Consider the following 20,777-nt stretch of genomic DNA (forward strand, 5'->3'; position numbering starts at 1 on the left):
CCACCATATTGCAGTGTTGTTGACATTATGATTCACTGAAATTCTACAATGATTCAAAGGTAATCAAAAACAGGAGATCCATTATTATTTAGTGTGCATGAATGCTAATTTTTAAATGGAAGTTGCGAGTGAATTATTTTAGGAGTTATTCAATAGTATCATATTTAAGTCTTCTGTAAAAGGGTGGAGCTGTGCAAATCAATTACTTGAATATAGACATGCCCATATGCATTATCGTATCAACAGAGTAATTTTTTTTAATGAAATATTCTTTTTTTTTTTTTTTTCCGATTTAGTCCCTTTATTAATCAGGGATAGCCACAGCGGAATGAACCGTCAAGTTATCCAGCATACGTTTTATGCAGCGGATGCTCTTCCAGCTGCAATCAATCACTGGAAAAACATTCATACACACTGATTCACACACATACACTATTTACAATTTAGCTTAGAAAATTCCTATACCACATAATTTTGGACTTGTGGGAAAAACGGGAGCACCTGAAGGAAACCCACACGGACACAGGGATAATTTTTTAATAAGCATATATAAATAACTAAACAAATAAAAAATAACGCTTGTATGTTTTCCCAGGTGCTGTAATATGGCTGTGTTATTCTCAAAATGTTGACATATTTCACATCTTTTTAAAATTGTTTTCTTGTTATGCGACAATTGTTTTTTGTTTATTGATATTTTCATGTTCTTACACATTCAGATTATTATTCATTATGAGTATGGTTATAAGAAGTTTTAGTATGAAAATTTTTCTTCCAAAATAAATAAAAATTCATTAATAGGTGTTTAATTGTGTTACTTGTGTACTCTGAATCAAGTCAAGTTGAAGAGGACTTCATATTGTAACTGGAGTGATATGTTTTTAGGTTATCTCTACTTTTACTTAATCCACCACTGCTATTACTGGGAAAGACATCTCTGCACACGCAGAGACATGAGAAACTCTAATTTTAATTACACTTTGAGTCATGAGATGATATTATCCGCCAGAAATAGATATGTCTGCTTCTATAGTGTGATATGTTTTAATGAATTGATATTCATAAGCAACCTCCGTTGACTTTGTGTACAGCATGCCGGGGACTGGTGGCAGATGCAGAGCACAGACGCTGAGATTGTTAGAGACGAGCAACTTATAAATCATTTTGGCAAGCCAGAGGAGCCAAGCCTTTACTGTTTAAGATTTTGGTGCACAAGAAAATAAATAACAAAAACAAAAAAGAGGAATGTTGTGCCATTACAAGAGTCTACAAGAACACAAACCAGCTTTGACATGGGTCATTGGCACTTGTGAACTTCCCAGCTTTGCTTTGCTTTTGTGAAACTCACTAATATGGCATTGGGGTCACATGGGGCACAAAGGCTGGCGCCACACCACAGAAAAGCTCAACGAAAGGAATGTGGGGAAAAAAAAATGATGAAGGGAACACTTGCCAAAACATAACCTCCACATTTTCATATTGTACTGCATCAAATCTAGGCTTGGCATTTCTTTTCCAAGAATTGTTGTTGCTAAACTGTGCATTTCTCTTTTTCTAATTTATGATTTATTCCTCTCTTTCTCTCGCTTTCTGATTTGATTTATTCCTCTCTTTCTCTTTCTGTCTGATTTATGTATTGATTTGGCAGCCCAACAGGAATCTTTAAAAAAATTCCACTGTATGACGAATGCATGCAAATCTAATTCAGAAAATATAGCATAACAACACTGTAGAAGATGCCAAAATATTATTATTTTTTGGTTGGTGTTAAAGGGAGTTTCACAGACACAAATTAATCTCAGTGCATCTGATTTCCCTTTAGAAGAAGTTTTCTAATTAGTTTACATTCGCTGTGTATGCACAACTGCTCGATAAATAAATGTTTGTTGAAACTGATTGAATTCATATTTTTGGTTAAAGGTTTACTTCACACCAGAATTAAACTCTGATCGTCATTTAATCACTCTAATTTCATTCCAAAACCCATGAGAAATGTGTTCATCTTCTGAATTAAAATGTAGATATTTGTATTTTTTTTTAAATCTATCCATTTAAATTTTATCCGCTCAGAAGAATAAATAAATAAATAGGATTAAAATAATGTATTTATTGAATAAAAATGTAGATATTTGTAATTTTCCAAACACTCCATTTAAATTATATTCACTCAGAAGAATAAATAAAACAATAAAATAAAAAATAAAATAAATGAATGAATAAAAACAAACAAATCAAAATAAATAAAATAGATAAATAAAATAAATAAAATAAAATAGATAAATAAAGAAAAAAATTATTAATTGAATAAAAATGTAGATATTTGAAATTTTCCAATCTCTCCATTTAAATTCTATCCACTGAGAAGAATAAATATAAAAACCAAACAAATATATAAATAAATTTATCAATTAATGAAATAAACAAAATTAATATAATATATAATGTATTTATTTATTTATTAATTCATTTATTTGCGTGTGTTTGTGCATGTGATTTATATAAGACATTTATTATTTATAAGAATTAACACAAGCTTATCCTGCTTGCTGTGTGAGAACAACCCTCACTGGTTCATGTGTAAGCTCAAATATATCTTGGGATACGCAAAAACTAAGCTTATTGTTTGTTCCCACTAAAGCTGAAGCTGAAGCTTCTGTAAACACTGCCCGGTGGTCAAACTTAAAATGTGATTTAATACCTAAATTAAATCTGTTTATCATATAAAGTGATTGGACTTTGTGTCTCTCTATGCAAAACAGGTCAAAGTATACAGTAAAGACCATAAGCTAACATTATGCAAATGTTTTACAAGTTTGCTTACATATACTCATACATTTGCTGTTGACTTATTTTATCCATTCAGAATCAAAGTATGAGGGATAATCAGAGATTACTTCACCAAAAGTGACCATTTCCACTCTCAAATCACTTGCCCTATTGTCTTTTCAATTGCCTGAGACCTTTATTTATCTGTGGAATACAAAATAAGATATTTTAGATGAAATCCAAGAGCTCTCTCTCTCATCCTCCACATACAGCAGTAGTTCAGGGACATTTTGAGTAAAAAAAAAAAAAAAGGATTATCAAAGCATTCCATGTGACTTCAGTGTTTCAACTCTAATCAAACAAAGCTCCAAAACTGTAAAATTACTTAATTCAAGCTTGTTGATTTTTTTCACCTTTTCCCAACAGGTAAATCTTGCAACAATCAAGAATGCATGATTATATGGTGTCATGGCTTCGCAGTCAAAAAAAATTTATTATAATAGATGTAAATGGGGCAAAAACTTCCTCAAACATAACAAAATGATACTAACTTTTACCAGAGTATACTGCTGAATATTTTGAAAAATGTCAAAACATTTTCCCAAATTATACATCAAAATAAGATCTGTCACCAAAAATAATTTCATTGGCAGAAACGCAGAGAAAGTTGTGGCCAAATTAAGACACAAAATCACCCCAGAGTGAATGAAAACATCAATAACAGCACACAAGAGTTAAGAAAGCAAATATCTTGACTTTTTGTGCACTTTAATCTTCAAAACCTGCGTGACACTTAAACTGACCAATCAGAATCAATCCCAGAGCTTTGGTTACAGCAGTGTTTCTCAACCACGTTCCTGGAGAACCACCAACACTACATGTCCAACAACATGATGGACATCCAGCTTTCTCCAGCCTTCAGTGCCTAGAGTGCAGCTCTGGACAAGAAGTTTGGCCAGAGGAGAAATGGTCAAGCCCAACTGAGCCTGGTCTCTCTCAAGGTTTTTCTTTCCTTCACTTTTGTCAATTGGTGAAGTTGTGTTCCTCGCCACTGTCACCACTGGCTTGCTTGGTTTGGGACTTGTGGAGCTGCCCATCGATGGATTTGCTCTTCGGTGTTTGGACTTTCAGCAGTGAAAATAAACCGTACTGAACTGAACTAAACTGAACTTCAACTCTGAAAATTGACCCGACAGTTTCAATTTACTAGAACTTCTATGTTAAGCTTCTTTGACACAATCTACATTGTAAAAGCGCAATAGAAATAAAGAGGAATTGATTTAAATTGAATGTCTCCTTTGTAACACCCCTTACAGGTCTTTTAGTACCTGCTAATGAGCCTATAATCTCAATCAGGTGTGTTTGGCTAAGGAGACATGGAAAATGTGCAGAACTGGTGGTCCCCAAGGAATGTGGTTGAGAAACACTGCCTTACAGTACGATTTCTCTTTTCACTCAAGGTCACACTCGCTAGAGAAAAACCCAGAATTCATCCAGTTCTTGGATCACTCCTTCAGCGGTTTGAACTCTTGGGTTTCCAGCCTGGGATCGCCAGTGCTCTAATGTGCTGTATATAGCGGTAAGTGTTTGTCCACTGAGTCTGAAAGCGGAGGTCAAGGCTTACAGGTGCGGGCCAGCTGCCATATGCTGCTCAAGCAAGGACGAGCCAAAACGCTTCTCTCTCAAACACCTCCAGCTGCTCTGGCGAAACACTGCTGGCAGACGCGCAAAAGCCTTTCATTCTCACACAGTTTCACCCTCGGACAGAAAGAAGACACGGGGTTAAAAAAGATGTCAAGTCACTGCTATGTCATCAACCACGGCCAATGAGGTATGAAGCAATAAATAATATGCAGTGTAAGAAAAGGGTGTTTAAAATGGTTTATGATTTTTGTTTTATTTTTATAAGGGGTGATGGATCAATGTGATCTTGGCACGTACCACCCCTCAAGGTGTTTTCAGCATTCTGGGCATTAAAACAGGTGAGACAATCCCATTATTTTACTGTCACACATCAGAATGGAAAACCGCAGCAATTCGCACACTTATAAATGCACATCGGCAAGGCAATTTGCAGTCTAGAGGAGGCTCACCACCACCCGCATATCAGCATTTATTTGCACTGCTAAATTAAAGAGTAAAATTTGGAAGCGTTAAAGAGTCTTGCTTCAGGCTTAGGTGTAAATGTTTGTCTGTGGAAAGCAAAATTGTTTACCACAACAAAAAGTTTTCAATGTGGTTGTTGTTCCCAAATTAAGCGATAATGCTTCTACCTTTGCTTCAGGACATTTCACACACATTTTTGTGTTCTGGTTTGCTAATCTTTGGAATAAACTTATTCAATCTAAAAATGAAACGCACAGTATTACTTTTTCCATAAGTGTGATTTTCTTTTGTGTTGTATTCGCAGTCCTTGAGCAGCAGAATTTCTTCCATTGAAAAAGAAATGTAAAGGCAATTTAAAATTTTTTTTTTATTCATTAAATAATGAGATAAATGTAAAAATATAAATTATATTTAACTTTTAATACACAAAATGATTGGCAAATACACAAATTCAAATGTTCAAAGTTTTTTTTGTGTGTGCTATTGATGAAAAATAGAAAATACAGTTGAAGTCAAACTTATTAGCCCCTCTGAATTATTAACCCCCCGTTTATTTTATTTCCAATTTCTGTTTAATGGAGAAGATTTTTTCAGCACATTTCTATACTTAATAGTTTTTAAAAGCTCATTTGTAATAACTGATTCATTTTATCTTTGCCATGATGACAGTAAATAATATTTTACTAGATATTTTTCAAGACGCTTCTATACAGCTTAAAGTGACATTTAAAGGCCTAATTAGGTTAATTAGGTTAACTACGCAGGTTAGGATAGTTAGGCAAGTTATTGTATAATGATGGTTTGTTCTGTAGAAAAAAATGCTTTATAATGGCTAATAATTTTGACCCTAAAATGGTTTTAAAAAATTAAAATTTCCTTGCTCTGCTAAACATCATTTGGGAAAAATTTAAAAAAGAATTCCTATATATATATATATATATATATATATATATATATATATATATATATATATATATATATATATATATATATATAAATCTGTTATGTCAACTTGCTAATATTGTGTTAGTCAAAACTCACATGCAGTTATCATTGCAATTATTAAATTCAACAATAACTTAAGAGTTTAGCAAAAAACGAATAAATATTTTTAGATTTTATTTTACCTCAAATACATAAAAAAAAGAAAGGAAAGAAAGTGTTTGTAAATATTTCCTTAAGCTTTTTATAATTACTAGTACTTGGGCAAGTATTTTTTGCAGAACAGTACTGCAAGTAGTCACAATTCTTTCAAGTTGAACCAAACTTTTATTTTGACTGGTTAATGAGAAGACATTGTTTTTTTTTTTTTGTTTTTTTTTTGTATCAAGTAAAATCCTAATGTCGATTAACTAATCTGAAATTCTGATACACAATCTGCTTCAGGCAAAATCAATCCTTTTTAATAACTAGTTTTCCAATTTCCACATTGTGGTCCTGATTAGTATTAGTTTTTTTTTTTTTTTATGTTTTGACATTCATTGTGATATTCATAACATATGTAATTAAAAGAAATTGAAAAACTGTACTAAAATGTAACATTACCTTAAGAGTTTAGCAAAAAAACGAAAAAAAGAAAGAAAAACAATAATAGTAACTTATGAAAAATATATTTCTTCACTTTAACAATTTTGTAAATGCAGTATTTCATTAGGTTTCATTACTACTAGACCTGTCACTAGGGTTGTAACAATATACCGGTATGACGGTCTACCACGATTTGAACGTGCACAATTATCATACCATGAACAATTGCATATCAACGGTTTTAACCCTTAAAGACCGAGACATTATTAAATAAGTATTGCTTTTAAATGTTTAATAACTTTTGATCCGCTGATCCGATTCATACAATTCAAACATTGGCATAAAGAAGAGAATCTCAGCTTTCCAGTGCTGTATCACATAACACGCGGACTTTCAGAGGCTCCGGAATCAGTGCGGTTACGTCATCAAAATTTGACCACGCTGATTTGACAAAGAAACGCTCGTCACTGTGTCTCCGGACAAACCAGACATGATACATTGATGCATTGTCCCTCCTCCATGCCCAGATTGGTTCAAACCAATGACTGTAAAAAATATGGACGACGCGACAGCCCCTTTTCCCATTGAACGCCTTGAGGGTAGCAGAGGTAGTCAGTCTGAGCTCTGAGGGGTAAGTCTCCGGCAGGCGAGAATCTAGCCGAACTGGTCCGAGTGTATTTTGCCATCTGGGTGGTTAGGCGTGTATCAGCAAACTAATAAAGCCCGAAAAAAGCCCTGACCTTAGCGAATAAACAGTGTTCCACCAGGATCATGTATGTCAGAAACTATAGTTTACTGCTGAACTCATTTTGTCATGGTGAAATAACATAGAAATTGAATAATAACACTTCAGTCTCCTGCCGAAGCTCAGACGCGCTGCTTTGAGAAACTGTCAATCACAGCTGTCAATCACGATGACACGCCCAGCATTAAATTACTGCTAAAAACAAACGGTTTACAAAAATGAAGATCTGCACCTATTTCAGCACAATAACCAGTGCCTTAATCGACCAGAACCATCTTTCGGGACATTTTATTGCAAGTGTAATCATTTTTTTTATTTGGGCTCAAGTCTCCTTCATTAACACGGAGGAGGCGGGCTTTATGACTTGTACTGCAGCCAGCCCCCAGGGGGCGATCTAACGGTCCTTCACTCAAACGCAGGCTTGCGGCACACTTGGTTCAAACTCGCTATATCACAACCAATAAGCATAGGTTTCGCTTTTGTTTGTGGACCAAACAATGAGCTTTTTGAACAACACAGAATGAGAGATAGGCATACATTTATGTGCGGCTAAATAAAACGCAAAAAAAAAGTTTTGCATGAAATGATTCTCATACTAAGTACTTTTGCATGCACAGCAGAACAGAAACATGACAAAACAGTGACACAGCAAAGACGAACTGCTGCTCTTGCTGTTTTCAAAAGACGCAAATGAAGGTGCAGCTGTTTGTCTGCATTGCAGACAACCATATCCAAATCCATATCCACAGGCAACCATATCCATGTTGGCACATAAAACCTAAGGATGTTCCATATTGAATCTAGTTTCGTTATGTAACTATTTATAGTATAGTAAATATTTATATCTATTTTTTTTACTGAGGATTTGCACCATGTTTATTTGGACTTTATTTGGACTTTGACACATTATTTATTATTTTCTTATTTTTTTATTTGTTCATTGTAAGTGGTGTTGTTTATAGTAACTAAAAATATATTATTTGGAAAAAGTCAAATTTGCTTCACTGTTCTATTATTTTGTAACATTTGTAACATACCGTATACCGCGAAACCGTCAAACCGTGGTATTGTTTTAGACGATTATCATACCGTAAAAAATTCATACCGTTACAACCCTACCTGTCACAATAAATAATTTTTGTAATGTGATATATTGTCACAGAAACTGCTGCGATAAACAATATTATTGTCATTTTGCAATCATGAAAAGCCACTGATTGTACAACAGTATTATAATGGAAATACTCCTAAAATGCTTTCAAGGTACAAAACAACTTTTTATCCTTATTGTTATTTACAGGTGTAGCCACTGAATTGTGCATTTCTTCACACGCAATGCTGCAATTTGTCACGTGCAGTCACACGATATGCTGCAGCAGCAAATGCCGCCTTTTCATAAAAAAAATGTAAAAAACATTTCTGTGCTTTACGCGATATCTAGGTAGCACAAGGAGCAACCAATTTTCCATAGTTAGGCCAGTGCAAGAGTGCAATATTTGTAAATATATATTCACACACCTAAAATGATTAAGGTCAGGTCCAAGTGTTGCATGATAAGTCGATAAATTGATTAATGTGACAGGCAGCAAAGCAGTGGCGCAGTAGGTAGTGCTGTCGCCTCACAGCAAGAAGGTTGCTGGTTCGAGCCTCGGCTCAGTTGGTGTTTCTGTGTGTTTGCATGTTCTCCCTGCGTTCGCGTGGGTTTCCTTCGGGTGCTCCAGTTTCCCCAACAGTCCAAAGACATGCGGTACAGGTGAATTGGGTAGGCTATTTGTCCGTAGTGTATGAGTATGAGTGTGTGTGCGTGTGTGAATGTTTGTGGATGTTTCCCAGAGATGGGTTGCGGCTGGAATGGCATCTGCCGCGTAAAAAAAACTTGCTGGATAAGTTGGCGGTTCATTCCGCTGTGGTGACCCTGGATTAATAAGGGGACTAAGCCGACAAGAAAATGAATGAATGAATGTGACAGGCCTAATTACTACTATTACATGGACAAGTATTTTTCTGCCGTACAGTAAATATACTTGTCACAATATCTTCAAGTAATTTTTTTTTTCTATTTATTTACATTGGTCGCTGTGAAGACAAGATTTTTTTCCTTTTGTTGCTTTTCTTTTGCTCTTGTTTTTATGTCTACAGTAAAATCCTAAAGTTGATTCAATTGAAATTCTGAAACAGAATCTGTTTAATGCAAAATCTGATTTGCTTTTTATATCTAGAGTAAATGATTCCAATTTCCACATTGTGCCACTGTAATTTTAGCCGTCCATCTGTAAGGTATCAAAACACAGTAAAACTAACTTGCTTGCATCGACTTGTATCATCTTCAGTGTTTAGCAATATACAAACGTGCGATGACATGCTGAGCATCATTTAAACACTTCCAGACATTACAAAAATATGATTGCAACAGTTTTGATGGAGCACAGAGATACATTTAGCAGCGAGTGTGTTATCTTAGCGGGAGGCCACAGTTTGAGGAGCCACCATTTGATACAGTGCTGTGAATTTCAGGCCCATAAAAGAAAGACATTGCTTGTTAAATTGTGGGTCGCTCTGTCCACAAAATCACAAAGGCCCTGGTCCTGTCGTGCCCTGTCCCTCCCCTGTGTTTAGCGGCAAGGGCTCCAGACATAAAGCAACAAAAGCCAAGTCCAGCAAGTCTTTCCGAAATCAAGTTCACTCTACCAAACCATGTCGAGCTACCTCTGCGCAGCGGTCGCATTCATCTGACCTTCATCCACGCTGGAGAAAAGAAGGAAAATGCCAACCAGGTGCACAAAAACTTGCTTTTTTCCACCCACCATGGGCCAGAGAGCAAAAAGCCAAAGAGGGAGGTGATTGAATTGGCATTTTTTTTTTTATTCAACACAAAAGGACAAGGATTTCTCTCTCCATTTGTGCTCCCCATAAAAAAAAAATAAAAATAAATTGCATCGCTGTAAAAAGATGAGCGGCATCCTTGCAGTCTCTAATAAGGGCATTGTAGATTCGTCTGAACCTGGAACATTAAACACGTTTGTCTTCCATCCGTCAATGTCAGAGCAATCATCTGTTCAAACGTCTGCCGTTCTGCAGGACGCCAGTGTTGTGTGTTTGTTCATTAATCATTTTAATCAGAAACACACACACACACACACACACAAACATGCATCACTGACCATGCAACAGAAGGAAAAAATAATAATTTATCAGGTTTTTGGTTAAGGTTCTATCAAATGTATTAGAATGGTTTCGGTGAAGTGGTGTGTGTAAATGTTTTTGTACAACTACAGCAAAATACAAATAATAATAATTTTATATAAATTAAAATAAGTCCAGTGATTGGCATAAGTTTCCTCATGTGAATGTATTTATTTATATAAATATATATAAATATATATATATTTGTTGTCCATAAAGTGTCCACTATATACCTTTTTTTATTTTGGAATTTAATAATAATTCAATTAAGAATTATATAAAAGCTAAATTGGGCAAAGTGTATGAGTGTGTGAATACAAGAGTGTATGGGTGCAGGGTAAATGCAGAAATCCTAAAGGTAATTTCAATGCCTTTTTAAAGACCCTAGAATATTTTAAGACATGTAATGGACATTTTCAAAGCAGAATATCTGACTTCACCATAGTTTTTTAGATGAACAAAAACTTAGCATGTTTCTTAAACATCTGCATATTACATATTTACAGTATTTTTATGCTTTAGAGGAGTCAAAAATGTACAAATGGCACCTCTATTACACTTTTTCTCCTCCACATAAATTAGGCTTTATTTAGATTTGCTTGTCTTTTTAGCCACCATTTAGCACCCTCATTTATTAGCCCCTGAAATCTTGCTAATACTGCTACTCTTGTCATTTCAGTTCTTCCCGGCTCAAATGTATTCATCATTTGTTTGTTTTCGGTTTACTCGTTTTATTGCTTTATTTGTTTTGCCCATGCTGCTACTGTATTTCATTCAAACACAGTCGTTTCTTTCCTCAACGCTTAACTCTCGCTTTCCTTCTGCTCAGTGACACAAACACACGTAATTCTTCTTAATGTGACAAATGAACTGCTCTAATCTCCCGCTCGCCTCCCGCGTTCATCGGCGCTAAATGAAAGCTTTTATGCAAATCAAATATTTTAGAGGGGCACAAGTTATTTTTCATTCAAACATACGCACTGGGTGGCTTCCTGGTATAAGGAGGATTTTCAAGTCGCATGTAAACAAACGTAGAGGCCTGGCAGGCAGATCATCGCATCAAAACTTTGTGACACTTTGTGCTAAGCTTGTTAGCTTTAGCTTAGGTTTTTTAACAGTGACTCACCTGCTTGTACTGTAAGCAGTCGACTTCAAAACCATCGCAGGAACTGGGTGCTCAGATAACGTCCATCTTCTGGTGGAAAGCTTACTCTATGAATGTAAAAAAACAGGCTATGTTATGCACAATATTACTCGTGCCCATCAGTGACCTGTACAGTCAATCCTTCTTTAAAAACATCAAGACAGTGTCACTATATCAGTGCAATTCTGCTATAAAAATTAAGGTTAAGGATGAGTTAAACTGATATTTTTATTATCGTTAATATTAATGTTTAGATGAAAGACACATTTTTTTTAATTGTAATTTTTTAAATTATTATTATTATTATTATTATTATTATTATTATTATTATTATTATTATTGAGAAGTCTGAAATGTTCTATGTTTGTATGTTATAATCAGGTCCCTGCTGCATCTAGCAACCCAGAAAATATGAAAAATGAAAACCCAATAACTTTGTTTTGGTAAGATTTTTTTCTGCAAGAATGTGGCAAAACATGCAGCTGAGATTTTACGTTGTTTCTGATGTAGAAAGGAGAACTAACTATCATATTACCATTCCCTGATCTGCACATTTACACTGATAGTATCACTGCAGAAGACAGCATTTCTGTCCACTCGCTCTAGCAGCTGGAGATTTACAATTTCTGTGATAGGAAAAAAAAAAAAAAACACATTACAAATATTCTCTTGCTGGATAAACCAATGAAGATAAAACTCTCCACAGACTCCCAACATCTGAGCTGCTTAAAACATTGCGGATGAATTCAGTTTTTATGGAAATGTGCTGAATAGTGTTAGTCAAGTGTTACGTATATGCAGAAAACATTTTACGCCAAACTGCCTCAGCAATGAGGGTGCGTTCATTACTGTTTCTGAAGGATAACAATGGTTCATATTTTCAGGAATAGTTCAAAAGTGAAAATGTTTTCATCAGTTACTCTCCACTTGTTCCAAACCTGAGTTCGAGTTTCTTTTTTTTTTTCTGTTAAACACAAAGTAAGACAATTTTAAAAAATGCTGGTAGCTGGCACCCATTGTGTTGTGATAGCCAGCGGTGTTTTCTCTGCTGGAGATTACTTCCGGTGCTCCTACCAAACTACAACTCCCAGAACTCTTTGCACTCACCAACTTCTGCCACAGCTGACAATAATCCACTCACACAGAGACACTGAAACTCATCTTCACTGATTATATGGACTATATATACACCACTCACTTTCACGTACACGTTGCTGAGTCTTGTTTACCTGCTAACATTAAGCATTTTTCCCCCTTGTCTAGTCTTCCAGTGTTTTTGACCTTTTGCTTGTTTACCGTGTTTGAATTTTTGCTGCCTAGCCTAGCCATTTGCCTGTGCTTACTTTTCATATTTTGTATTTTATTTATGCTCCTGCTTTTGACCGTTGCCTGCACGACTACTCAGTAATAAACTGCACATGGAACCGCACGTCCGTTGCCAGACTCAATTATTACACATTGAAAGTCAATGTTGTCAATGGTCCATTGACATCAGCTTTTTTTCGTGTTCAACAGAAATAAAGAATTTCATAAAGGTTTATATTGATATAAGGGAGTGTACATTTTGAGGTCACTTTCATGTTTAGGTGAACAAACCTTTAACAGTTATGTTCTGAACAAGTATGTATTTGCATATTTTAATAAGTTTTTCTAATTTGCTGTTTGTTTATAAATTTAGAGGTTGTCACATGCTTATGATTGATCACAGCTGGTCCCGCATCTGCTTCATATATTGCACCAATCAGATGAATACAAACTCATTATAAATACGTCTTCGTCTTGAAGAATCCCCCCTTCCACCCCTTCTCCTCCCACGTCTACTGATGTCCCAGTGGTTAGCAATGTTGCCTCACAGCAAGAACGCAACTGGTTCGAGCCAATACCAAGCCAGTCGGTGTTTCTGTGTGAAGTTTCCTCCCATCATCCAAAGACATACCATATAATAAATTGACTGATCCAAAGTGGTATCATAATACAAACCCTTAGCCTGCTATATCTATTAGCTATTCCTAACACATTCACACTCATGGGAATTCTCAAGACCTACCTGAGCTCAAACTGCCCTCTCGCCACTTAACCGGGAGGGAGCCCTAGGGCTTGAGGATATTCTGCATGCCAAACACGCTTTATTATCAATCATCAGCTAAGTCTGAACTCTTGAAATGTTTATTAACATGCTAAAGTTAGCTATGTCTTAGTCAATAGCTTGATCCTAAAAATGCTCACCTGACTCCAGTTTAAACTTGGAAGGCCTTAATACACTACTGGTAATTTGTGAGTTAAGTTTGTTTTGCTCTTTCCGAAGTCTTTGGTTGTTTCTGTCAAAATAGAGCAAAGGCTCCACCCTCTTCTAAAAGCAGCAGCTCAATTGGATTCAAGGGTAAACACCTTCTTTTTTTTAGGAGTATTTTTTCATCCATCCAAACAGTTAAAAATTTGACAAGCTACTCTATAATATGTACTGCTAATACATGTATTGCTAATTTTGATTTGTAATATTGATATGAATAATATTCAGATATAAAGTAAAAAAGGAAAAACTAATAGGGTTAGGGATAGGCTAATTGAAATATAGAAAATATATGTTGTTTTAATGTTATTGTATGTCATAATATTAATAACAACATTTGTTGTAATATTAAAATACTAATAATTGCAGTCACACACTCAAAAAAATATATATTTTTGTTGCTTGTTCAAACTACTTATTTAAAATGAGCTTAAACTAGAGGTTTTTAGGAAATTCTAGATGTTTTTGGGAAACTTAATTGTTGGGTTCAATCCACTTAAATTTGTTACCTTAATTGGTTTATGTTGAGAAAACATGAATGAGTTGTACGGAGTTCTGCATTTCATTTATTTATTTATTTTATCCTGCACATAGTTTTATAAATAATATTATCGACAGGCCACTTCAAACGACTGTGAAAACTGGGCGCCCAGATAACGTCCATCTCCTGGTTGAAAGCTTTACTCTATCAACAGAGCAAACGGGCTAAATTATGCACAGTAATACAGAAGGCTCTGCTCGTGCACATCAATCACCTGTAAGCGGAATACAATCGATCACATTCGCGAAAAACGTCACAGCACAACTATTTCCTCCCTATAGCTTGTAAGGAATTACATTACAGCGCAATTCTGCCAGCTTAGACGCGAATGCGTTTAAACATTTACAACAATACATCACAATATATGGCGCTGTCACCATAGAGCCAACAGGCATATTGCCAAGTCTCAGGCAATGTGACTCCGGCACCCGGGAATGACAAAGCCTCCGTCTGCAGTATTTACGACGGCGCCGTGTTTCGTAGCTCACAGCAGAGTGCTCTTCTCTACGCTTGCAAGGATAACCAGTCCTACATATGACAAACACCCTTCTCTCCTCTTCGGTTAGATCTGCGGTGTTCATAATGCATTGGCCGTCCTGGAGCTGAACGCAGAACAGGCTTTCTAATGCAACTCGGCGGAGAGAGAGAAAGCTGTCACGGAGACATGCAGCCTCACAGCCGTGGACACATCCATAATGTGGAGCTCAGTGGGCCAAGCACATCCCAGCTTTCCCCTCTTCATCACCAATTCCAACACAAACCATTCTGCTCTGCTACTGAATTTAATATCACACTCAGGACTGGTGCAAGTTAAGTTTACTTGTGCAATGCCTTTCCAGCAAGCATTTTTGTGTTTAAAGTCGATATGAAACAGAAGTTAAGAAGATTGTTCTTTATTCCCATTGCGTGACATACATCCTATTGAAATGGTACTGAAATGAGGAGAAAAATGTAGGCTGGTGCTCGATTTATTTTGTGAATCCATTGGACAGGTGCTTACAAAATGAAAGAAGATTGATGATGGATGAAGGCAGAGCGGAAATGAGACGCCTTGATAGCCCCACCCTAAAGGCGTTCCATGTGACCAGAAGTAAAGAAAAAAAAGTTGTTTCAATGGGGGGAAGAGTATAATATGGTATTTTATCAAAGATTATAAGGGTTATTTTTTATTACAATCTAATGAAGTGCACAGAAAATATAGAAGTGCACTACTATGTACTGTACAGTTCAAGTCAAAATCATTAGAACTCCTGTTTTCCCAAAAAATTCCCAAATGTTGTTCATAATAATAATAATAATAATAATAATAATAATAATAATAATAATAATAATAATAATAATAATATTTTTTTACATTGCTATTGCACTTTTCTGGACACTCAAAGCACTTTACACAATGGGGGGGGGGGGGTGTGTCATGTCCTCATCCACAAACCATGCACCATCCACCCGCATGACACGACGGCAGCCATATTGTGCCAGATTTTACACCATACACCAACTAATTGGTGGAGACAGAGTGGCGAAGCCATATATAGAGCCCGGACGCAAACATTGGGAGAACATGCAAACTCCACACAGAGGTTCAGATTTTACCAGGTAAAGATCTGAGCCAGTGACATTCTTGCTATGAGGCAATGATGCTAACCATTGGGCCTCCATACTGCCCTAACAAGAAAAGGGGAGGAGTAGTGGCGGAAGGGGGGATTCTTCAAGACGAAGATGGCAAAGGTAAGATACTCTGGTTATTTATTAGGGCTAGGCAGTATATCGAGTCAGTGTTTTCCTCTAGGATCTTTTTAAACTGTGGCGGCAGGCCTTTTTTTACACAGATCTACCAACTACCTATGGCATTATTTCAATGACAAATGTCGTGAGCGCAGTATTGTAAATCGAGATTGCATTTATGTAATACAAGCATACGGATCTCCTTGGTTGTGCACTGATTTCCTTGCTCCTGCACAAAAACGATTGCACGCCTTAAAATATAAGCTGCTCAAGCGCAGATCTTCTTGTGCACTCTCAAATAAACACTGCTGAAGTGTGATTTAGTGTGTTTATGTAACGAGTATGTCTCCAACATTTATTAGATTTGCTAGGAACATTCATAAATGTTAATTCTACAGAATACATACATGTAAATGTGTAACTAAAAAACATACAGCTGATTTAATTCTTGTTTAGAAAATAACACAACTGTGTTATACAGGATTAATTATAAAAACACAATGTGACAAAATACTGTTTCATATTTACATTCAGTGTGGCTCATTTCTATACGACACTTTTTTGTTGCGTTACTATTTAAGAGCGTTCTTTTTTTATCTCTGACAACATGTTTTCTATGGTTCTGTTTACTTTGTTATTTGCACAACAGCACAGTAGTGCTGTGTATAGTGTTAAGTAGGAAAAAAAAACAAACCTGCACTGTATTTATTTATCAAAGATTTTATATATATATGTATGAATGTATATATATATATATATATATATATATATATATATATATATATATATAATTTGAAATGTTGTGTAACAGTTTTAAGCAGGAGAAAAACCTATACTGTATTTTATTTATTAAAGATATTGTGCAGCTGTTATTTTTTGTGTAGCTCTTTATTCGTAAACAGGGAGGGGAAACCCTTGTGTTTGAATTATATTTTGTTCAAAAAAATGTTTAATAAAGGCGTTAACTCTCAAGTAATCATTCATGGGAAAATACCAGCTATATATCGTATATCGTCCTTCCTCCTAAATATACTGGGATATGATATTTTGCCTATATCGCTTAGCCCTATTATTTAAAGTTATATGATTAGCTAATAAGGGACCAGCTGCTATCATTCATAAGCTCGTGCTCCTCTTAAAATGAGTTTATATATAAACTTCACTTAGTTGGCATGTAGATGCAATGTAACTTAAATTCAACAAACGGACCATCAAAATAAAATGTGACCTAAAATTCTAGCACACGTGAAGTAGTAATTAATCAACCTAAAATGTAAACATTTCTTTAAAATACAGATAATATATTTTAAAACTGGATTAAAATAATCCAACCAAAAATAGAAATTTTAAAAGCATTAAAAGAATGTTTGTATATTCCATCAAGTTTCCATTTTTCCTTTGTGTTTGTGTGTGTAATTGCAAATTCCTTGTGAAGATGTTTTAAATAATGCAAACCAGATGGACAGATGGAATCCTTTATCATCAAATGTTAAATCTTTAATTATAACAGTCTTTGGCCTTGTTTTTTTGTCTTTCAGAGGATCAGAACAGACCTCCTGCTCTAGCAATGTGGCCCAACACATGAGATAATTTTCTGCTCCAGTATCTCTGCGAAAGACCATCAGGCTCTGATGTGGTCTACAAATCCCACACACACATCCAGCTCTTCATTTTTTGACTCTGTCTGTCTCTCTCTCTCTCTCTCTCTCTCTCTCTCTATTACATGTACATACTTCCCTCTTCCTCACCCTGCACCAGCTGTAGCCCTCCTACCCATGGCACAGGCAAAAAAACACGCAAATTGAACAGTTCAAAAGGCAGCATGGTCTACCATCTGGGTTGGGAGGTATTTATATATTTCGACTCTGAATTATCAACACTGCGAGACTCCAAAATGGATGAAATCATTATCCAAAAATCTGATCTCAATGATCAGACATGAACCCACCTCAGAGGGCGTTTGATAACCGCATTGATGGTAATGAAGAAAGGGGCTCTTTTATGCTTGGAGGGTTGAAGTCCTGGCTCTAATGAGGAGGTTTCAGATCATACAAACCTCCTCGAAGATCACTCAAGTTATAATTTGCTCGCTCTTTTGGCGGGATGCATTATGCATTTCTTCTGTGATGAATGAAAGAGCACTAAAATAGTTCCAGCGACATAGAGGTGATCGCATGACCGGCGCTCCGAGTTATCAGATGCCTGATGATTGAGTTTCATATCAGATTTATTCGCCAAACAACAATACTGCCTGTCTGAGGCGATAGAGCTTGTGGATTAAATGGCCTGAGTTTTCCGTTGACACGAAGCATCAACAGGAGCAGAGGGGGGAGGAAGAGAGAAAGATGTAGCACATGTAACCCGATCGGAACGAGCCACTGAGACACATTGTGTTTTGCAACCGATCACAGACGTTCCTTTGCGCGGCTGTCAGTCAAATCCTGATCAGTGTTGGCCACAAACATAGCTTAACACCAACACGAACATGATCCAGGTTCTCAACCTTCAAAGACTCTTTTTATCCTCCTGTACACTGCCGGAACTTGTCTGTTAGCACAAATCTATCAGCTTGGATAAACATGGCTTTTACTCTTTTTTTAAAGAACTCTTCAAATATGCAGGTTTAATACCATGTGTTACATCTGGGATAAAAAAAAGGAGATTCTCCACTCACATTATGAAATATTAATTTATTATTAATTCGATCAAATTAAAATTTGATAGTTTTTTTTTTATCCTAATTAATTCTTCTTTTTTTTTTTTTTTTTTTTTTTTGTGTTACCTTTTTCTCCGTACCCCTAAAAAGGAGCTAAAATGTAACAACGTTTCTGGTTAGAATGCTCTAGAAAAATATCACTCACTTATATCCTTTGGCTTAATAATCATTAGGAGTTGCCACAGTGGAATGAACCACTTTATATTCGGGCATACGTTTTATGTAGCAGATGCCCTTCAAGCCACAACCCAGTGGCAGGTAATATGCAAAATAATATTGTCCTTAATTAAAAGTTTTTGTCTTGTTTCTAGTCTGAACATTAAAATTTTTAACAATCTCAATTCAAACCAAAAACAAGAATATTTCACTCACCCCAGAGGCAGATTATTTTGATTGTCTCAAGGAAAAATTCACTTTTTGACTTGGCATTTCTAAAAACAATTATTTTTTTACTTGTATAGAAAATTCTTCTTGAATTAAATGTTTTTAGATATTTGGACTAGAAACAAGACAAAACCTCCAACTAGAATTTTTTTTTTTTTTTTTCATCGTGACAGCTAAATGTGAACTTTTATTCCTTTTAAAACATAATTACAAGAGCAGGTTATCCATTATCTATTTAATATTATAAATCAATTATTATATTTATATTATTATTAATTTTATTATTATAATATACTATTTACAAAATTAAAGTCTTTTTCCCAGTATAGGGTTGCGGCTGGAAGGGCATCCACTGCATAAAACATATGCTGGGATAGTTGGCGGGTCATTCCACTGTGGCAACCTTTGATAAATCAGAGACTAAGGAATGAATGAATGAATGAAATTAAAGTTTTTGAAGCAGATATATTTAGTTATTCTTTAGTTACATTTAATACAATCACCAGCCACTTTATTAGGTACAATTGTCCAACTGCTCGTTAAAGCAAATTCCTAATTAGCCAATCACATGGCAGCAACTCAATAAATTGGATGCGGACATGATCAAGATGATCTGCTGCAGTTCAAACTGAGCATCAGAATGAGGAAGAAAAGTGATTTAAGTGACTTTAAATAAGGCATGGTGGTTAGTGTCAGACAGGCTGGCCTGAGCATTTGCTGGGATTTTCACTTACAAGTATTTCTAGGGTTTACAGAAAATGGTCAGAAAAAGAGAAAATATCCAGTGAGCAGCAGTTTTTGTGGGCGCAAATGCCTTGTTGATGCCGGAGATCAGATGAGAATGGACAGACTGGTTCGAGTTGATAGAAAGGCAAAAGTAACTCAAGTAAGCACTCGTTACAACCAAGGTATGCAAAAGAGCATCTCTGAACACACAAAATGTCAAACCTTGAGGCAGATGGGCTACAGCAGCGGAAAACCACATTGGCTGCCACTCCAGGCAGCAAAGAACAGGAAACCGAGGCTACAATTTGCACAGGCTCTCCAGAATTGGACAATAGAAGATTGAAAAAAATGTTGCCTGATCTGCGGAGTCTCAATTTCTGCTGAGACATTCGAGGGTCAAAAAGTGTGAATCATATCAGACTGGTTTCTTGAACATGACAATGATTTCACTGTACTCAAATGGCCTCCACAGTCACCAGATCTCAATCCAATAGAGCAAATTTGGGATGTGGTGGAATGGGAGATTTGCACCATAAATGTGTAGCCAACAAATCTGCAGCATCACGTCAAATATGGACCAAAATCTCAGAGGAATATTTTCAGTACCTTGTTTAATCTATGAGATTAAGGCAATTCTGAAGGCACAAGGAAGTCCAAACCAGTACTAGTGAGGTGAACCTAATAAAGTGGCCGGTGAGTGTATATGACCAAAGAGTGAGTTGAAACAATCCAGCATGTTAGCTTTCAAGTCACGGAATTGTTGTGTGAAATCAAGATCACTTACAATTCTGCGCATACGCTGAAACTGCACTGCATGTGTTATGTTAATGATCTATATCTTCATATTTTATGTCACAGTTTACAGTAACCATCCTTAGTTTGTGCTCATGCAGCCTTTGGTCATAAGAGAAACTTAAAATA

General features: G+C 35.8%; 1 long non-coding RNA gene across 5 annotated transcripts in view; it reads right to left on the reverse strand.

The window, feature by feature from the left end:
• LOC141376633 (uncharacterized) overlaps positions 1-20,777 on the reverse strand; it is a 199,241-nt gene that overhangs the window by 161,888 nt on the left and 16,576 nt on the right. For 4 of the 5 annotated variants that reach the window (XR_012387228.1, XR_012387227.1, XR_012387224.1 and 1 more), the window contains exon 2: positions 11,454-11,539. This is a non-coding gene — a long non-coding RNA (uncharacterized lncRNA). Of the gene's footprint in view, positions 1-9,190; positions 10,217-11,453; positions 11,540-20,777 lie in introns of those variants that run through there. The other variant, XR_012387225.1, reaches the window with a different exon arrangement.

The sequence above is a fragment of the Danio rerio genome, chromosome 11 (assembly GCF_049306965.1).
Source record: "Danio rerio strain Tuebingen ecotype United States chromosome 11, GRCz12tu, whole genome shotgun sequence".
Classification (NCBI taxonomy): domain Eukaryota; kingdom Metazoa; phylum Chordata; class Actinopteri; order Cypriniformes; family Danionidae; genus Danio; species Danio rerio.